At 38.9% G+C, this 15,352-nt stretch overlaps 1 long non-coding RNA gene across 2 annotated transcripts in view; it reads right to left on the bottom strand.

Moving 5' to 3' along the window:
- The window catches only part of LOC118552656 (uncharacterized), a 28,387-nt gene that overhangs the window by 8,290 nt on the left and 4,745 nt on the right, over window positions 1-15,352 (bottom strand). For both annotated transcript variants that reach the window (XR_013449114.1, XR_013449113.1), the window contains exons 2-3: window positions 14,676-14,840; window positions 9,260-9,353 (exon numbers count right to left, since the gene is read on the bottom strand). This is a non-coding gene — a long non-coding RNA (uncharacterized LOC118552656). The remainder of the gene's footprint in view (window positions 1-9,259; window positions 9,354-14,675; window positions 14,841-15,352) is intronic.

The following is a 15,352-nucleotide window of genomic DNA, read 5'->3' as shown; positions in this document are numbered from 1 at the left end:
AGATAAGATATAATAGTGGCTTGGACCACTTGGGTAGTAGCTGTGCAGATGATGAGAAATGGTAAGAATCTGATTTATGATTCTACAAACAAGGTTGCTGACAAATTGAATGTGAGGTACAAAAGAAAGAGACAGTCAAGGATGGCTCAAAGATTTTTTGCCTGAGCAAGTAGACAGATGAGATCATTTAATGAGATGGGGAAGAATGTGAACAGCAATTTGGGGAGGACTGACTAGTAAGATCAGGAATTCTGTTTGAGAATATTAGGTTTGAAATACCTATTATGATTCTGCACTCAATATCGATGTGTGGGTTTTCCCCCCACAATTCTCTAACACCTGCTGGGTATCATACAATTTAACTCATTTCTGACACTATCTACCTGATAGTAGTGTCAGATCCCACGGGATAAGGACTCAGTCCTACATGACTGCCCTCCCCCCACTTCAGATGGCAGGGCAAATCCAGGTATCACTAATATTTCTGACCAAATGACTATGGGTTGGAGACTCCAACATACCCCCCTCCTTGGGTTTGATTAACTTGCCAGAGTGACTCAGATAACTTAGAGCACAATTTTCTTGCTAGATTACCAGTTTATTATGAAAGGATAATTCAGGAGCAGCCAGATGGAAGAGATGCATAGGCAAGGTATGTAGGAAAGGACATGGAGCTTCTGTGTCCTCTCCAGGAGTGCCACTGTCCCCGAATCTCCATGTGTTCACAAACTTGGTGGCTCTCTGACCCTAGCCTTTTGAGTTTTTATGAAGACTCCAATTCTGTAGGCATGATTGATCAAGTCACTGGCAATAAATTCAACTTCCTGCCTCCCTTCCCCAGAGGTCAGGGGGGTAGGACTGAAAATTCCAACCGTCCAATCACCAGATTGGTTCCCCTTGCAGGCAGCCCCCATTCTTGGTGCTTTCTAAAAGTCTCCTCTTTAACATAATCTTAGAGGTGGTTGAAAGAGGTTGGTTTTGAATATCAAGATACATTTATCACTCTTTATTACTCAGGAAATTCCAAGGGTTTTAGGTGCTCTATGCCAGAAATGAGATGAAGACCAAATACATATTTCTTATATATCACAATATCATACCTATACACATCCATTCAACAAGAGAAATATTCAGTCTTGAGACATAAATTTAGGAGTTGTGAGAATACCTAATTTAAAGCCACGAGACTAAGAATTATCTAGGAACTGAGAGTAAACTGAAAAGGGGAAATACAAAGATTAAGTCCTAGGACACTTGAATGTTCAGAGCAACTACTCTCAAATTATGGTTTGTGGCTCCACGGGGTTCTCTGAAATCTTTACATGGGGGCCTGGAGGTCAGAACTATTTTTGTAATAATTCACAAACAGTATCTGCCTTTAAAAAAAACTGTATTAACAATTGCTTTGGAAATACAAAAACAATGGTGGGTAAATCTGCCGCCACTTTAGCACAAATCAAGACCGTATCATTGGGGCGCTTGGGTGGCTCAGTCGTTAAGCGTCTGCCTTCGGCTCAGGTCATGATCCCAGGGTCCTGGGATCGAGCCCCGCATTGGGCTCCCTGCTCCGCGGGAAGCCTGCTTCTCCCTCTCCCATTCCCCCTGCTTGTATTCCCTCTCTCACTGTCTCTCTCTCAAATAAATAAATAAAATCTTAAAAAAAAAAAAAGACAGTATCATTGAACTCGATTAGAAACCACTGTACTTATCATCACTGCTCTTGTAGTTAAAATAAAGGTGCCAGTTCCATTGAAAAATGTTCTTGAGGACAGAGTAAACATTACTCATTAAATCTCAACCCTTCAGTACATATTTATTTAGCATTCTATCAACATGAAAAGTCCTTTTACAGCCAAAGAACTAGACTTGTCTTAAAGAAAGACACTTGTGCCACTGTTTGAATTGCAAGTTGAACTAACTGATATTTTTCATGGAACACAATTTTTACTTGGAAAAAAAATGACTATAACAGAAAAAAATATGCTTTTTCAGACTTGGGTTTTTAACAGACATTTTCTTGAAAATGAACCAAGTAACCTTGCTACTTCAAGGAAAACAACTGATGGCATTCGTTACCAGTGATAAAATTTGAACTTTCAAGCAAAACTTAGAATTTTGGAAGACTTATAGCTGCCCCTGTGAGCTTGATAGATTCCTAATACTTGTTTGATGAGATGGATAGTGATAATAGCAAATCTAATTTTTTTTGATATCATATAATGAGATGTGCAGACATTTGGAAGATCTGCATAATTCAAGGAAACAATATTTTCTTTTTTTTTAAGATTTTATTTTTTTAAGTAATCTCTACACCCAATGTGGGGCTCAAACTCATGACCCTGAGATCAAGAGTAGCATGCTCTTGGAGCACCTGGGTGGCTCAGTCGGTTAAGCCTCCAACTCTTGGTTTTGGCTCAGGTCATGATCTCAGGGTCCTGAGATGGAGCCCTATATAGGGGCTTCATGCTCAGTGGGGAGTATGCTTGAGATTCTCTCCCTCAGCCTCCATCCCTCACCCCCTCAGGCTCTCTCTTTCTCTCTCAGATAAATATTAAAAAAGAAATACTCCTTCCTTTTCCAAATACATATCTGTGTAAGGTCAGATGTTCTTCATATGCTTCAACCAAAACAACCTGTTACAATAGATTAGCTGTTAAATTGGACTAGGAGTGGGCAAATTTTTTTCCATAAAAGTCCGTATACTAAAAACGTCCATATTTTAGGATTTCCAGGCTATATGATCTTTGTCACAAAAATGCAACTCTTCCATTGTAGTGAGAAAGCTGCCATAAACATACAGAAGTGAATGAGTATGCCTGTGTTCCAGTAAATCCAGTAAAATAGGCAGTGGGCTGAATTTGGCCTGTAGGCTATAGTCTGTGGATCCCTAGATCTCCAAGATGGACATTAAAGAGATTTTTAAAAATGTAAAACAATGTTAGTCTTATCACAGTTTTGGAAAAGACAGTTTTCTTTTTCACAAAAATGGTATTTATATTAGCATGTAACTGATTTATAATTATTATTTTTAACTGAATCAATAGATAATTATTATATATATTATATATATTTCCAGTGGAGTAAATATTAATAGATACAAGCCACGTAACCAAAAGCTTTTTGATGTTCTCAGTAATTTTTAAGGTAGTGTAAAGGGGGTCCTGGGACTAAAAAGTTTGAGTAGTAGTAGTAGTTTAAAAGTTGGGGGTTTAAAGTTTAAAAGTTGGCGACATGAGAAGGAACCAGCAAGTGAGACAGCTCACAACAACGTAGGAAAACTGGAAATGTGAATTCCTGGAAGCCAAGTCAAGAAATTCTTTCAAGGAAGATGGTGTGAGGTTAACTATGTCCATTGAGAATAACCTTGTCAAAATGCTAATGAAGAAACCAACAGACAGGGAAGTGTTAAGCTTCAAGGGAGAGAAGGACTAATCATTTTTTGTAGGACACTGGAGAAGAGGAAGGTGATGGTATCCAGAGCACTGGTTGAAGACTTTGTTTTAATGAGTGAAAAGTCCCACTTCTATTGAAACAAGAGGTAGTAAATAAAGGATGAGGGCAACTGCAGACACATTTGTAGGTGCAGAAGCAGGAAACTGAGGGAATGCCAATCTGATGGCTTCTATTTTCACTTAGAAGTAGGAGGTGACACATCTGTTGAGATGAGGGGGTGAAATGTTTGGAGGCTTAGAGGATGAACAAAGTGAAAGGCTGGAGAAAAGAGAGCTGACTAGGGAAATTAGAAGGGAATCCAGGTAATGTTGAGTTTCCAGGTGGGATTTAGGATCATGAATATATCATTCAATGCACCAATCTGTATAATTGTTGGTTTTTCTCTAGCAAATATTTAACAGTCCAAGTGTTAGTACAGATTTATAGGCAACAGACCTGCTGGACAGGGGTAGGTAAGTATTTTTCTGTAAAGAGACAGATAGTACATATTTTAGGATTTGTGGGCCAGATGGTCTCTATCACAGCTATTCAACTCAGCCTCTGTAGTGTGAAATCAGCCATAGACAATATGTAAATGAATGAGCATGACTATATATTCAAATAAAACTATTTATGGACACTAGAATTTGAATTTAATACAACTTTCATATGTCATAAAATATCCTTATTTTGAAATTTTTAACCAGTTAAAAATGTAAAAATAATTATTAGCTTGTGAGCCATACAAAATAGACAGTGGGTAGATTTGATCTGCAGTGCCCACAATTTGTGAACCTTTGCACTAGACTGCGGCAGATTATTTTTTTTTTAAGATTTTATTTATTTATTTGTCAGAGAGAGCAAGCTAGCACAAGTAGAGGGAGTGGCAGGTGGAGGGAGAAGCAGGCTTTCTGCTGAGCAAGGAGCCCCATGCAGGACTTGATCTCAGAACTCTGGGATCATGACTTGAGCCAAAGGCAGTCGCTCAACCTACTGAGCTACCCAGGTGTCCCTAGACTGGCAGATTAGAAAAAGTTGCACCATCAGGGAAGAACTACCCCAGGACTTTGAATACAGCTTGGGTTGGTTTCCACTTGTTCCCTTTGTAGGGTGCTCTTGTGTAATGTATAACATGCATCTATTTATTTTATTTTTGTTTTTGTTTTAAGTAGGTTCCAAACCCAACATGGGGCTTAAACTCATGACCCCGAGATTAAGAGTTACATGCTCTACTGACTGAGCCAGCCAGGCACCCCAATATGCATCTATTTATATGATGGTCCTTGCAGAGTTAGTCTATCTGGTGATATGACAAAAGGAAATAAAGTATGGGAATTGAGGATATTGATACAAAATGTCTGAAGTGATGCACCACTGCAATATAAACAGGATAGAAATAGAAGTTAAAGTAGAAAGCAGCTGATAGACACCCATGTCAGAGGGTCAAGGGCAACTAAGTCTTGATGAGCTCAAGGAACCGATGGTTAACAGAAGTGACTAAGGGAAGAATTGGAAGGAAGATCAAAGTTCTAGAGTGGTATGTTTGCATGTAAGATTTTAGAGTGAAAGAGCTCCAGGTTAATAACAGGATACGGCTGGTTCACCCAGGGGTCAAAGTCTTTGATGAGAAAGAGGTAATGACCAAGTTGTCAATAAGTGACAGTACCAACAAAGGTTAGAGATTGATGTCATGAATCATAAAGGAACAGAGAGAGTGCAAATGTAATGATCTGAAAATGGTTCAGGGACAAAGTGAAGATCCATCAGTTGCTCTAACACATGCCTGACACTCCTTGGTCATCTCCCTTCTAAAAATTAGCTCCCAATCTTTTGCTCCTGTACTCCAAGGAGTTAGGTCCTTCGAGATCCTTTTCTTTCCTCCCATAGAACTGGTCTGGCAGGAAGACAATAGTGAAGAACCTTAGAGGCTAACAGGTGAGGGAGCAGAAAAGCTTGGTGAATAATTTTTGCTTTGAAAAAACTCATATTTTTCAATTGTCTACTGGAATCTCCAAGTTGAATGTATTAGAGTCTTCTTAAGCTAAATATGTCCAAAATAGATTTTAATTTCCTCCTTGACACATTCTACCCTTTCCCCTATCTAAACTTTTGCTTCCCCTTGAGTATATTCTCTCAGACACAGACCAACCCTCCCTGCCACAATTCCTTTCACAGCTATCCTTAATCCATCCAGCTGTCTTTACAGCCACTGTTACTTCTCTGCTTCAGGCTGTCATCATCTCTCATCTAATAATCTCAATAATCTCCCTAACAACCCTGACTTTATTTGCGATTTCCATAAATTGTTCATCATGGATTTTTTTTTTTGCATTAATTTTGATTTTTAAAAAATATTTCATTGGGGCGCCTGGCTGGCTCAGTCAGTAGAGTGTATGACTCTTGATCTCAGGGCCCTGAGTCCGAGCCCCACGCTGGGTGTAGAGATTACTTAAAAATCTTAAAAAAAAAAAAAAAAAAATTGCATTAAAATGTCATTTATCTTGTTTACTGAGTCTTTTGGTGCCTCCTTCAATTATGCATACAAAGCAAGTGCTTCTTCACTCACTTGACCCTTGCTCCAGCCCTACTTACTACCTCTATCTTGTCTCTTGCAATCTGTTTTCCAATCAGCAAGGACAGTCAACTAAAATACATATGTAGTCATGCCACATTTCTGCTTAAAATTATTATTTTTTTTTAAAAAGATTTTATTTATTTATTAGAGAGAGAGCACAAGCAGGGGGAGCAGTGGGCAGAGGGAGAGGCAGACTCCCCGCCAAGCGGGGAGCCTGATGCGGGGCTTGATCCCGGGACCCTGAGATCATGACCTGAGCTGAAGGCAGATGCTTAATCGACTGAGCCACCCAGGCATCCCTCTGCTTAAAGTTCTTGAGTGAATCCCTCTCAGGTTAATTCAACAAAACTGCTGGTCCCTGCTTACTATTTTAGCCTCTTTTGTAGATTTCCTCCTCCTTTACTCATCATCACCGTGACTAACATTATGCAAGAGCACAGAATGAACACACTGGTTTTAGAGCTTTACATGTATTATCTCATCCTATATGATGAGGTGGGGTAAACACTATTATTTTATTTATATATTATGTTATAGCCAAGGACACTTTAGTATAAAGTTCTGAAATTCCCCGCATCTAGATTTCTTTTATGCTTTTCCCCATGTTTCCACTGTCTGGAAGACTCTTCAGTCTCCTTCTCTAATTGCTTCCTGTGGCAGGCTAAATAATGCCCCCTTGTCCCACAGAGACATCCACATCCTAATCCCGAGAACCTCTTACCTTACATGGTAAAAGAGAATTTATAGATATGATTAGGTTAAGAATTTAAGAATTTTGAAATGGGGTGATTATCCTGGATTATTTGAGTGGGTCCAATGTAATCACAAAGGCCCTCACAAAGAGGGAGGCAGGAGGATCAGAGTGAGAGAGAAGATGAGATATGGAAGTCGAGGTCAAAGTGATGCCATTGCTGAAAGGGGGCCTATGAGCCAAGGAATGTATGTCGTCTACAGAAGTAGGAAAGGGTAAGGAATAGATTCTTCTCTAGAGCATCCAGAACGAATACAGCCCTGGAACACCTTGATTTTGGACTTCCAATGTCCAGTGACAAGAACTGCAAGAAAATAAATTTGTGCTGTTTTTTAAAATTGATATATAATTGGCATATAACATTATATTAGTTTCAGGTATAAAACATAATTATTTGATATTTGTACATATTGTGAAATTATCACCATGATAAGTTTAATTAACATCCATCACCACACAGTTACATTTTTTTTTCTTGTGATGAGAACTTTTAAGATCTACTCTCTTAACAACTTTCATTAAGTATAGTCACCATGCTGTACAAATATATGTTGTTGTAAGCCACTAAGTTTGTGGTAGTTTGTTACAGCAGCAATAGGAAACACTTCTCAGGGAAGCCTTTTCTGATAACCGCCCCCGCCAATTGGATTAGCCACTCCTCCTCAATGTTTGCTCAACTGCCTGTCCTTGCCTCTCCCATAGCATTGGCCTTGCTGCATTGCATTTCCTTGTTAGGAGCCCATCTCTACCTCTAGGCTATATGTTCCTCCAACAGGGATCATGTTATATGGTTCCTCCCTATCCCCAGAGCCTAACTTAAAGATACACACCTGCGGCTCAATAGATATTTGTTGGATGATTGAATGAATGAATATGACTTCTCAATCAAAGAGGGCTAAGGTTATGTATTTATATTAAAATCATAGGTAGTGGCTATTTAGTTTAAAATGCAACTGAATTTGTCTTCCTAGCAAGAAAAGTAAAAATAAAAAAGGCACAGATTGGACTTTCCTGAATGCCCCATGAACATAAAAGGAAGAAATGGTTACCTCAACAACAATGAGAAATCTGCTTTCCTTAGAAAACAAAGTAACAAAGCCACAGAGAGTGAAATAATTAAGAAATTTTGAGGTTTAGCAGGGGCTTCTAAGTTTTTTATACAGTGAGACATATGCCTAGACATGACATATGTGCCCGCTACCAGAAGTTTTTATTCATGACAATAGTGAATTAAATGTGGCTGTACTGGGCTTGCTACTATCATAGCATGTGACTCATCATGAGTCAGGGCCACATGACATTTTATTTATTCTTATCTTCCTTTTGTTGTAAATCTTTGTTACACCCCAGTTTCACAATGTAATTTTAGTATGCTGATTCTCAAAGGCAGAGGTCGTTAGAGAATTTGGAGGGGTCATTACAGAGTCACCTGAGTTTCTCTCCCATCCTCTACCTTACCACCTGTTCAGAACTCTGGCATGGGGGCTGCGTTCTCTGCTCAGGGTACTACAAGGCTGAAACCAAAGAGTCAGCTGAACTGAGTTTTTGTCTGGAGACTCTGGGGAAAAATTCACTTCTAAGCTCATTGGTGTAGTTCGCAGAATTCAGTTCCTTGTGGTTGTAGGATTGAAGTTCCATTTACTTGCTGGCTGTCAGTCAGGATCTGCTCTGAGCAACTAAAGGCTACTGTTAGGTCTTTTCCCCTGTGGCCACCATTGTTACTTCACAACATGGTATGTTTGCTTTCTTCCAGGCCAGCCAGAGCACAGTCCTCAAACTTCACCTCCTGCAACCAGCCAGAGAGAAAACTCCCTACTTTTTAAAGAGTTCATACAGTTAGGTCAGGCCCACCTAGATAATGTCCAGGTAAGAGCTGGTAAGAGCTCAATGAATGATGAGCTAAAACTCCAGAAGAGCAAAGGCTCTTCTTCAGCTGAAGTAGCAGTTTCTAGATTTTACAGAGTGGGTAAATTGGCCATTCATATTTTGAAGTTTGTGCATTGTCTAGAAGATTAGAAATCCAAAGCTTTTGCTAAGTTTTCTATTATTCAGAGTACCAGATGTCTTAAGCAACAACTGTGTGTTTTGTAACCACTTAATAGAGAATGATTAAAAAAAAAAAGCCCTGTTATATGTAACTGATGAATTATTGAACTCTACATCTAAAACTAGTCATGTACTATATGTTGGCTAATTGAATTTAAATTACAAAAAAAGGGGGGCACCTGGGTGGCTCAGTCGGTTGAGTGTCTGCTCTAGGTTTAGGTTGTGATCTCAGAGTCCTGGGATTGAGCCCTGCATCAGGCTCCCTGCTCAGCAGGGAGTCTGCTTCTCTCTCTGCCCACCCCCACCCCTCCCGACTTACGCTTTCTTTCTCAAATAAATAAAAAATAAAATCTTTAAAAAAATAAATTCTAAAAAAAGAAACAAGATGTTAGTTGATAACTAACTAACTAAATAAATAAATAAAAATAAAAGCCCCCAAGGAGCAAGGTACTTACTTATCTTCTCCTAGACCCCATTTCTGTAATTCCAGTTACCATCACCATGTGACAAGGAAGGCCCATCAGTGTTTTCTCTGTGGATAGGTTACACCTGGCAAGGTAAGAAGAGAGCTGAAATGAGCCTTTGATTTAGTCAATTATGTTGTTGACTATAAAAAAATATTTTAAGGGATGCAAGGCTGGCTCAGTTGGAGCATGCAGCTCTTAATCTCAGGGTTTTAAGCTTCAGCCCCATGTTGGGTGTAGAGATTACTTAAAAAAATATATTTTTTAAGTATTTTAAAATAACTATTATATTTATATTTTAGCTTGTTACATAATGAAACATCAAAATAATATATCCTATGATCAACTTCATTAATTTATTTATTCTTTTGACCCCAAGCAAAAAATTTCCAGGCAACTTTCCAATGCCATCCATCAGCTGTTTTTTTCCTTACATCCTAGTTATTAAATCTTCATGTGTTGCTACTCCAAGCCTGTAATAATTGAGGAAATTGACTAAGGTATCCTCATTCTGCTAATCCCTGCTTATTTTTCACAAAATTACTAATCATCAGGGAACATCGCAAACCATCATTTCTATTTCTGAGTCAGAAAAACAGAAAATGGGGAAAGTTGTGGATGACAAGGACTCTTGGAACATTAGACAATCTGTCTTTTATCTGGAAAGAGATGGATTTGATATACTGTCATTATAAGTTCAAGGTGCCCCAAAGCTAGGATTATTTGATTTGAAATACATAACTTTTAAAAACTAAGACAAAGTAAAAGGAAAAAAGTATAAAGGATGTTTTTGTCTTTGTATCTTACTCTATGTCACGATAATTTTTGTATTTATGCAACACCTCAATTAAAGGAAGCCCACCTTTCAAGGCCCTAAACATAAAAAACAAAACATTTTAGTTTGATGTCATTTTAGGCATCAAGGTCACTTTGCAAGGGAAGAGGTGACTAGGTTATGACAATGGGTCCTGCCCACAGATGTACTTTTCAAACTTCAGAAACAGTGAAGGCAATACATTTCACCAGCAGATAGCTTTTGCCCCATTGGAATGCTGCTTGAAGCCACCACGCTAGAGCCAATCCATCCTGCCATAGACTCTATCCTGCTCTGCAGAAGAGCCCTGACAGCCAGTGCCAAAATGACAGATTTGTAAGGCCCACATTCCAGTGTAGTCAACCTATATGCAATTACATGAGTGGGTCCAGCAAAACCTACAGAACTGACATAGGCAGGCCAGGTCTGAGGACCCAGAGGGGGGTCCCACAGGACAAGCCAAGAGAGTCCTTCCTTGGCTTCACACAGGATAGAAATCAAATTCAAGCCAGGAGGAAGTGAAAGCAGAGTTTACTGAGTAGTGTAAGTGATTGAGTATAGCAGATGGAGTGTCTGGGAGACTTGGAAAGGGAAGGAGAGTGAGTCTCTTCATTGCTTGGGGTTAGGGGTTTATACTGGAAAGAGGTCCAGGGTACGTGTTTCTTCAGGAATCCAGGGCAGGGTCTGATCAAAGGTGAGTGACAGGTGAACAATAGGTGTTATTTCAAAAATCACTGAAGGTAGGGGGTATTGATATCAGCGTCAGTGGAGGTTTGTTCAAAGCTAATGTCCTGGAACACATTTAGGATCCAGTTCTTGGATGTCATCAGGTATTTGGGGGCCTATGATGAAATTCAAAGAATGATTAACTTTCTTGCTTCCCCGTTGGAATGGGAACATAGCTTCTTTGACTTATTCAGGTGCAAGGTGAAATATAGAACATGAGGAAATGGGGCCTGGCAGAAAAAGCAGAGATGGAGCCTTTCTAAAAAGGAAGTCCCTTTAGTTTCCCCTCTCAGAACTATCCAACCAACCCACAGAACAGTGAGCATAATGAATTCTTGTGAAGTCACCAGGTTTTAGGGTGGTCAAAACAGATTAGAATAATTGAGGAAGACTTTATGGAACTCAACATGAACAAAACTTTTTTCTTGACTTTCAGTCTTGACTTTCAGACTTCATTTTTTCTAATAATGATGCCACCACTTCTTTTACTCTGTTTTGAAACATGCACTTTTTTTCTTCCTGCCTTTCTCTCCCTGATATATAGTGTCTAATTCTTATCAATTTTTCCTTAATGATATCCTTCTCAATTCTCTTTTCTATTACCACTGTCACCATGTTCATGCCAATTTAATAATGAAAGTACAGCGGGCGCCTGGGTGGCTCAGTCGTTAAGCGTCTGCCTTCGGCTCAGGTCATGATCCCAGGGTCCTGGGATCGAGTCCCACATCGGGCTCCCTGCTCAGTGGGGAGCCTGCTTCTCCCTCTCCCACTCCCCCTGCTTGTGTTCCCTCTCTCTCCCTCTGTTGAAAAATAAATAAAATCTTTAAAAAAAAAAAGAAAGTACAGCAATGATTTTTTTGCTTTCGGTCTTCAGCAGTTCAATTTATCTTGAATCCTCATGTAACTGTCATTGTACCAAAATATTGTTCCAATTACGCTTCTTTCCACCAAAAAAATTCTTCAATGGCTTCCTTTGCCTACACAAGAATGTTCTTGATCATCAGCTTTATCTATTGAATCACCCCCTTCCCAATTCTGATTGCTATGTATATTTCGAGGCATAGCCTAGCTTTCAAATTATCATTTTTCTCCAAAAAAATCCCAACTCCAGCCAAACTAGCTTACTCATAGTTTCTAGACTATGCCATAAACATTTTTTAATATTTTTGCTGTTGATTTTTTTTTCTAAATGAATCCCCATGTATCTAGAAATGTCCCATTCAAATTCTACCTTCTATGTGAGGCTTCTTCCCTAATTATTCCCAAATTATTTTTACAAACTCCTTTAATATTTTATTGTCCAAATCATTCAGTTAATACCCACGACTATATAGTCATTTATTATAGTTACATTTATTATGTATACATGTTTTATCTACACACCTAAATTGTAACCTTCTGGAGATCAAAGTCAACATTTTATGCTTTATACAAAGTGTTGTCAGTAAATATTAATTGATGTTGAAAGAAGCAGTAAGATTTGAGTAGGGGGGGAGAGAAGACCCATTCTAGAGGGATAGGAGCAACAAGTGAGAATATGTATGGTTTATTCCAGAGATGGGAAAGATAGTATCAAATAAAGGGTCAATTTAATTACCCAGCAACAACAACAATTCAGCACTCAGCTATCATTCTTCACCTTGCTTACTTTTTTTCCAAGGCACAGTGATGCTCATTTATGCCTCAGGACTTTTACACTGTTGTGGAAAATATGATCACAGAAATAGAATTTTAAAAATACTTTGTTGTTTGCAAAAACTGTGTTACAGGAAGGAAAGAGGGGGAGTGTTCACTAACTGGAGGCAAATTACCACCATTCGCCAGTGCCAGGATCTTTTTTACACCTAAGTTGTCCTCCCCATCCCCCAGTTGCCAAGTGGTTAGCAGGGGAGGAAATGCCTCAAAACACCCAGCGGGGTGGGGGAAGTATGAGCCGTGTAGTCAAAAGGAGAGTAATGCAGATGGCATAGGCCAGTGGAAGAGTCATGAAAAATAAAGCTAGTATCATTGGTAGGGGCCAGGTTACATGATCTAGCAGAGTCTTATAGTCTAGATTTTAAATTTTGGTTTTTAACTAAATAGCAGTAAACAGGCACTGAAGAGTAGGATGAATCAGGGGATGTTTGAACAAACCTCCCTTAGCTAGGGGAGATGGTGGGTCATTTTCTTTATTCAAGTGGGAAGCATGACACAGATTATCTACCTGGTGGTCAAGACACAAGGGGGAGTAGCAGTGGGTACGGTCCCAGGGTATGCAGCCGGATTTAAATTTGGAATATTTATTCAAGTCCCAACATCTTTATTTACTTTTTTAAGCCCCAACATCTTTAGTATTAAAAGATATGTAACTGACTTATCTTATTCCAATATGGTTTCCACAGTATTGCTAAAATTTCAGTTTCACTTCATTTGAATTGCAGCAGCTGTCTGCAAGTATAGCACCAGTAATGTGTGAAACTATTCCGTCCAGTGGGAAGCAACACAACTTATAGCTGGTTTAAAAGTCCCTTACCCAGCTATCTAGAACAGACTGAATAGGGTTCCTATCACAGTAAGCTGTACAGGGTACTAGCCGTCAACTCAGCTCACTTTTGTTCTTGCCATCAATTGTAGTAATTAGTAACCTCTCCACTTGTCAGCATTCTTCTGTTGAATAACGCTTGTCCACACTGGGAGCTGAATCTTGCTCATGACAATTTAGTAAATTTATAGCTCTAGGTTTGCTTTCCAAGGTACATTGAATATATTACTGGACTCTCCTCTAACAATAGGAGAAGATTTGAAGTTAACAAAGGGGTTAGGAAATTATATATCAATGTAATTAATCCAATTAATGTGTTAGTGTCTCTGTGAAGATAATGGCTTATAGGATTATAAAAACTATTAGTGCCACCTAATTGGCAAAGGAAAAATGATATGTATAAGAGGAAATACAGTGTTAACTTTTAAGGGTCAGGCATGTAACTTGGATCCTATGAACTGAGGTGAATTGGGACCTATTTCAGTTTGTAGATACTGAAATGGAACAATTCATTTGAACAATAATTCAGTTGAAAGGGAATGATCTAGTGCTAGGTGATAGATTAATACAATGGGGAGAAGCCATAGTTTGACTTTAAAAAACCTAAGAAGGCAAAAATAAATTAAAAACCCACTTCTGATGTCCTGCTCTTGAATTTCTGAACATTTTTACTTTCTTATATAGAAAAGGGTCTGACAAGAATAGGGGATCTTTGGCAAGCAGTTTCCCTAAAACAAAGTGATACGAATATTTGTTATTTAAAAAGATCACTTGCACTACTTTATAGTGAATGGATTAGATGAAAGCAAGAGTGCAAGTGGGGATTGCAGTTTTCCAGGTGAGAAGTAATAGTGGAAAGTAGAGGGATTTGAGAAATCTTTAGGAGTTATAAACAATAAGACTGTGATTAATTGGGTGTCAAGGGTAAGGAAGATGAAGAGTCAAAGATAATTGTCAATTGTGGCTAGAGTTTTCCACAAAGGCCTTAAGTAGATATAAGCAGGAAACCTCTAGGCTTTGCAGTACAGGCACAGATAAGAAGAGCTTGTTCTGGGTGCTGGCCCAGTAAGAAAGTCAAGACCTGTAACCTTTCCATTACACCTAGGTGACATGGCTCACTGAATGCATTGATGAGTACTGATACAAAGCAGTGTGTTCTACTTCAAGATTCTTCCAATCTAGAGAACGTTTTACTTAATGAGGACATTGTGTCTACTATACATGAGACACACCTTTATGAGATACAAGGGAACCAATGGGAAGAGGAGCTGACCTAGCTATTTAACTCATTTTTACCCTTTACTCAGCTGATTTGCTGCTTTAGAAGTAAATCAAAGTAAAAGTACCTGAGAGTTCAAGTTGCCATTTGTATCCACCCTCAAGTCAGTGAGTTTCTGGCTCCAGCAATTGACTAGGTAGCTGGTGTTCTGTAATTTGAGACCAGTAATGTAGTAGAGGAGAATCAGGCTTTTTATTTTGTTGTTGTTGTGGTAATTGCTCTTGTTGTCATTCTGGGAGAGATAAAGAAAATAAGTTCAGTTTTGGACGTTGACTTTAAGGTCACTCCGATACTCCAAATGGAAATAGGAACCTGGCATTTTGAATACATGGGTCCAGATACCAGAAGAAAGTTGTGGGCTAAAGATAAAAACGTCAGAATCCTCAGCTAAATAGATAGAAATTGAAATTACATGCATGAATGAGATCACCTAAGGAGAGAGTATAGTTAGAAGAGAAGAGGGTCAAGAACTGAAACCCTGAGGAAAATCCATATTTGTTAAGGGCAGTGAGGAAGCTGAGAAGGCAAATATATATATGATGCAACAGGTAAGAGAAGCATGGTATCTGAGTATGAAGTGGAAAACCATTTCAAGGGGAACATGATTAACAGTGTCAAATGCTACTGGGAATCCTGTAAAATGAAAACTGTCCACTGGATTTAGCAATCAAAGGTTATTGATGGCCTTGGAGAAAGTTGTAGAGAAAGTTGTTTTGGTAGAGAGGCTGTAGCTAAAGTCAGAAA

The sequence above is a fragment of the Halichoerus grypus genome, chromosome 6 (assembly GCF_964656455.1).
Source record: "Halichoerus grypus chromosome 6, mHalGry1.hap1.1, whole genome shotgun sequence".
Lineage (NCBI taxonomy): Eukaryota > Metazoa > Chordata > Mammalia > Carnivora > Phocidae > Halichoerus > Halichoerus grypus.
Note: the sequence above shows the minus strand (reverse complement) of the source record. Positions and strands in the feature narration are given on the sequence as shown.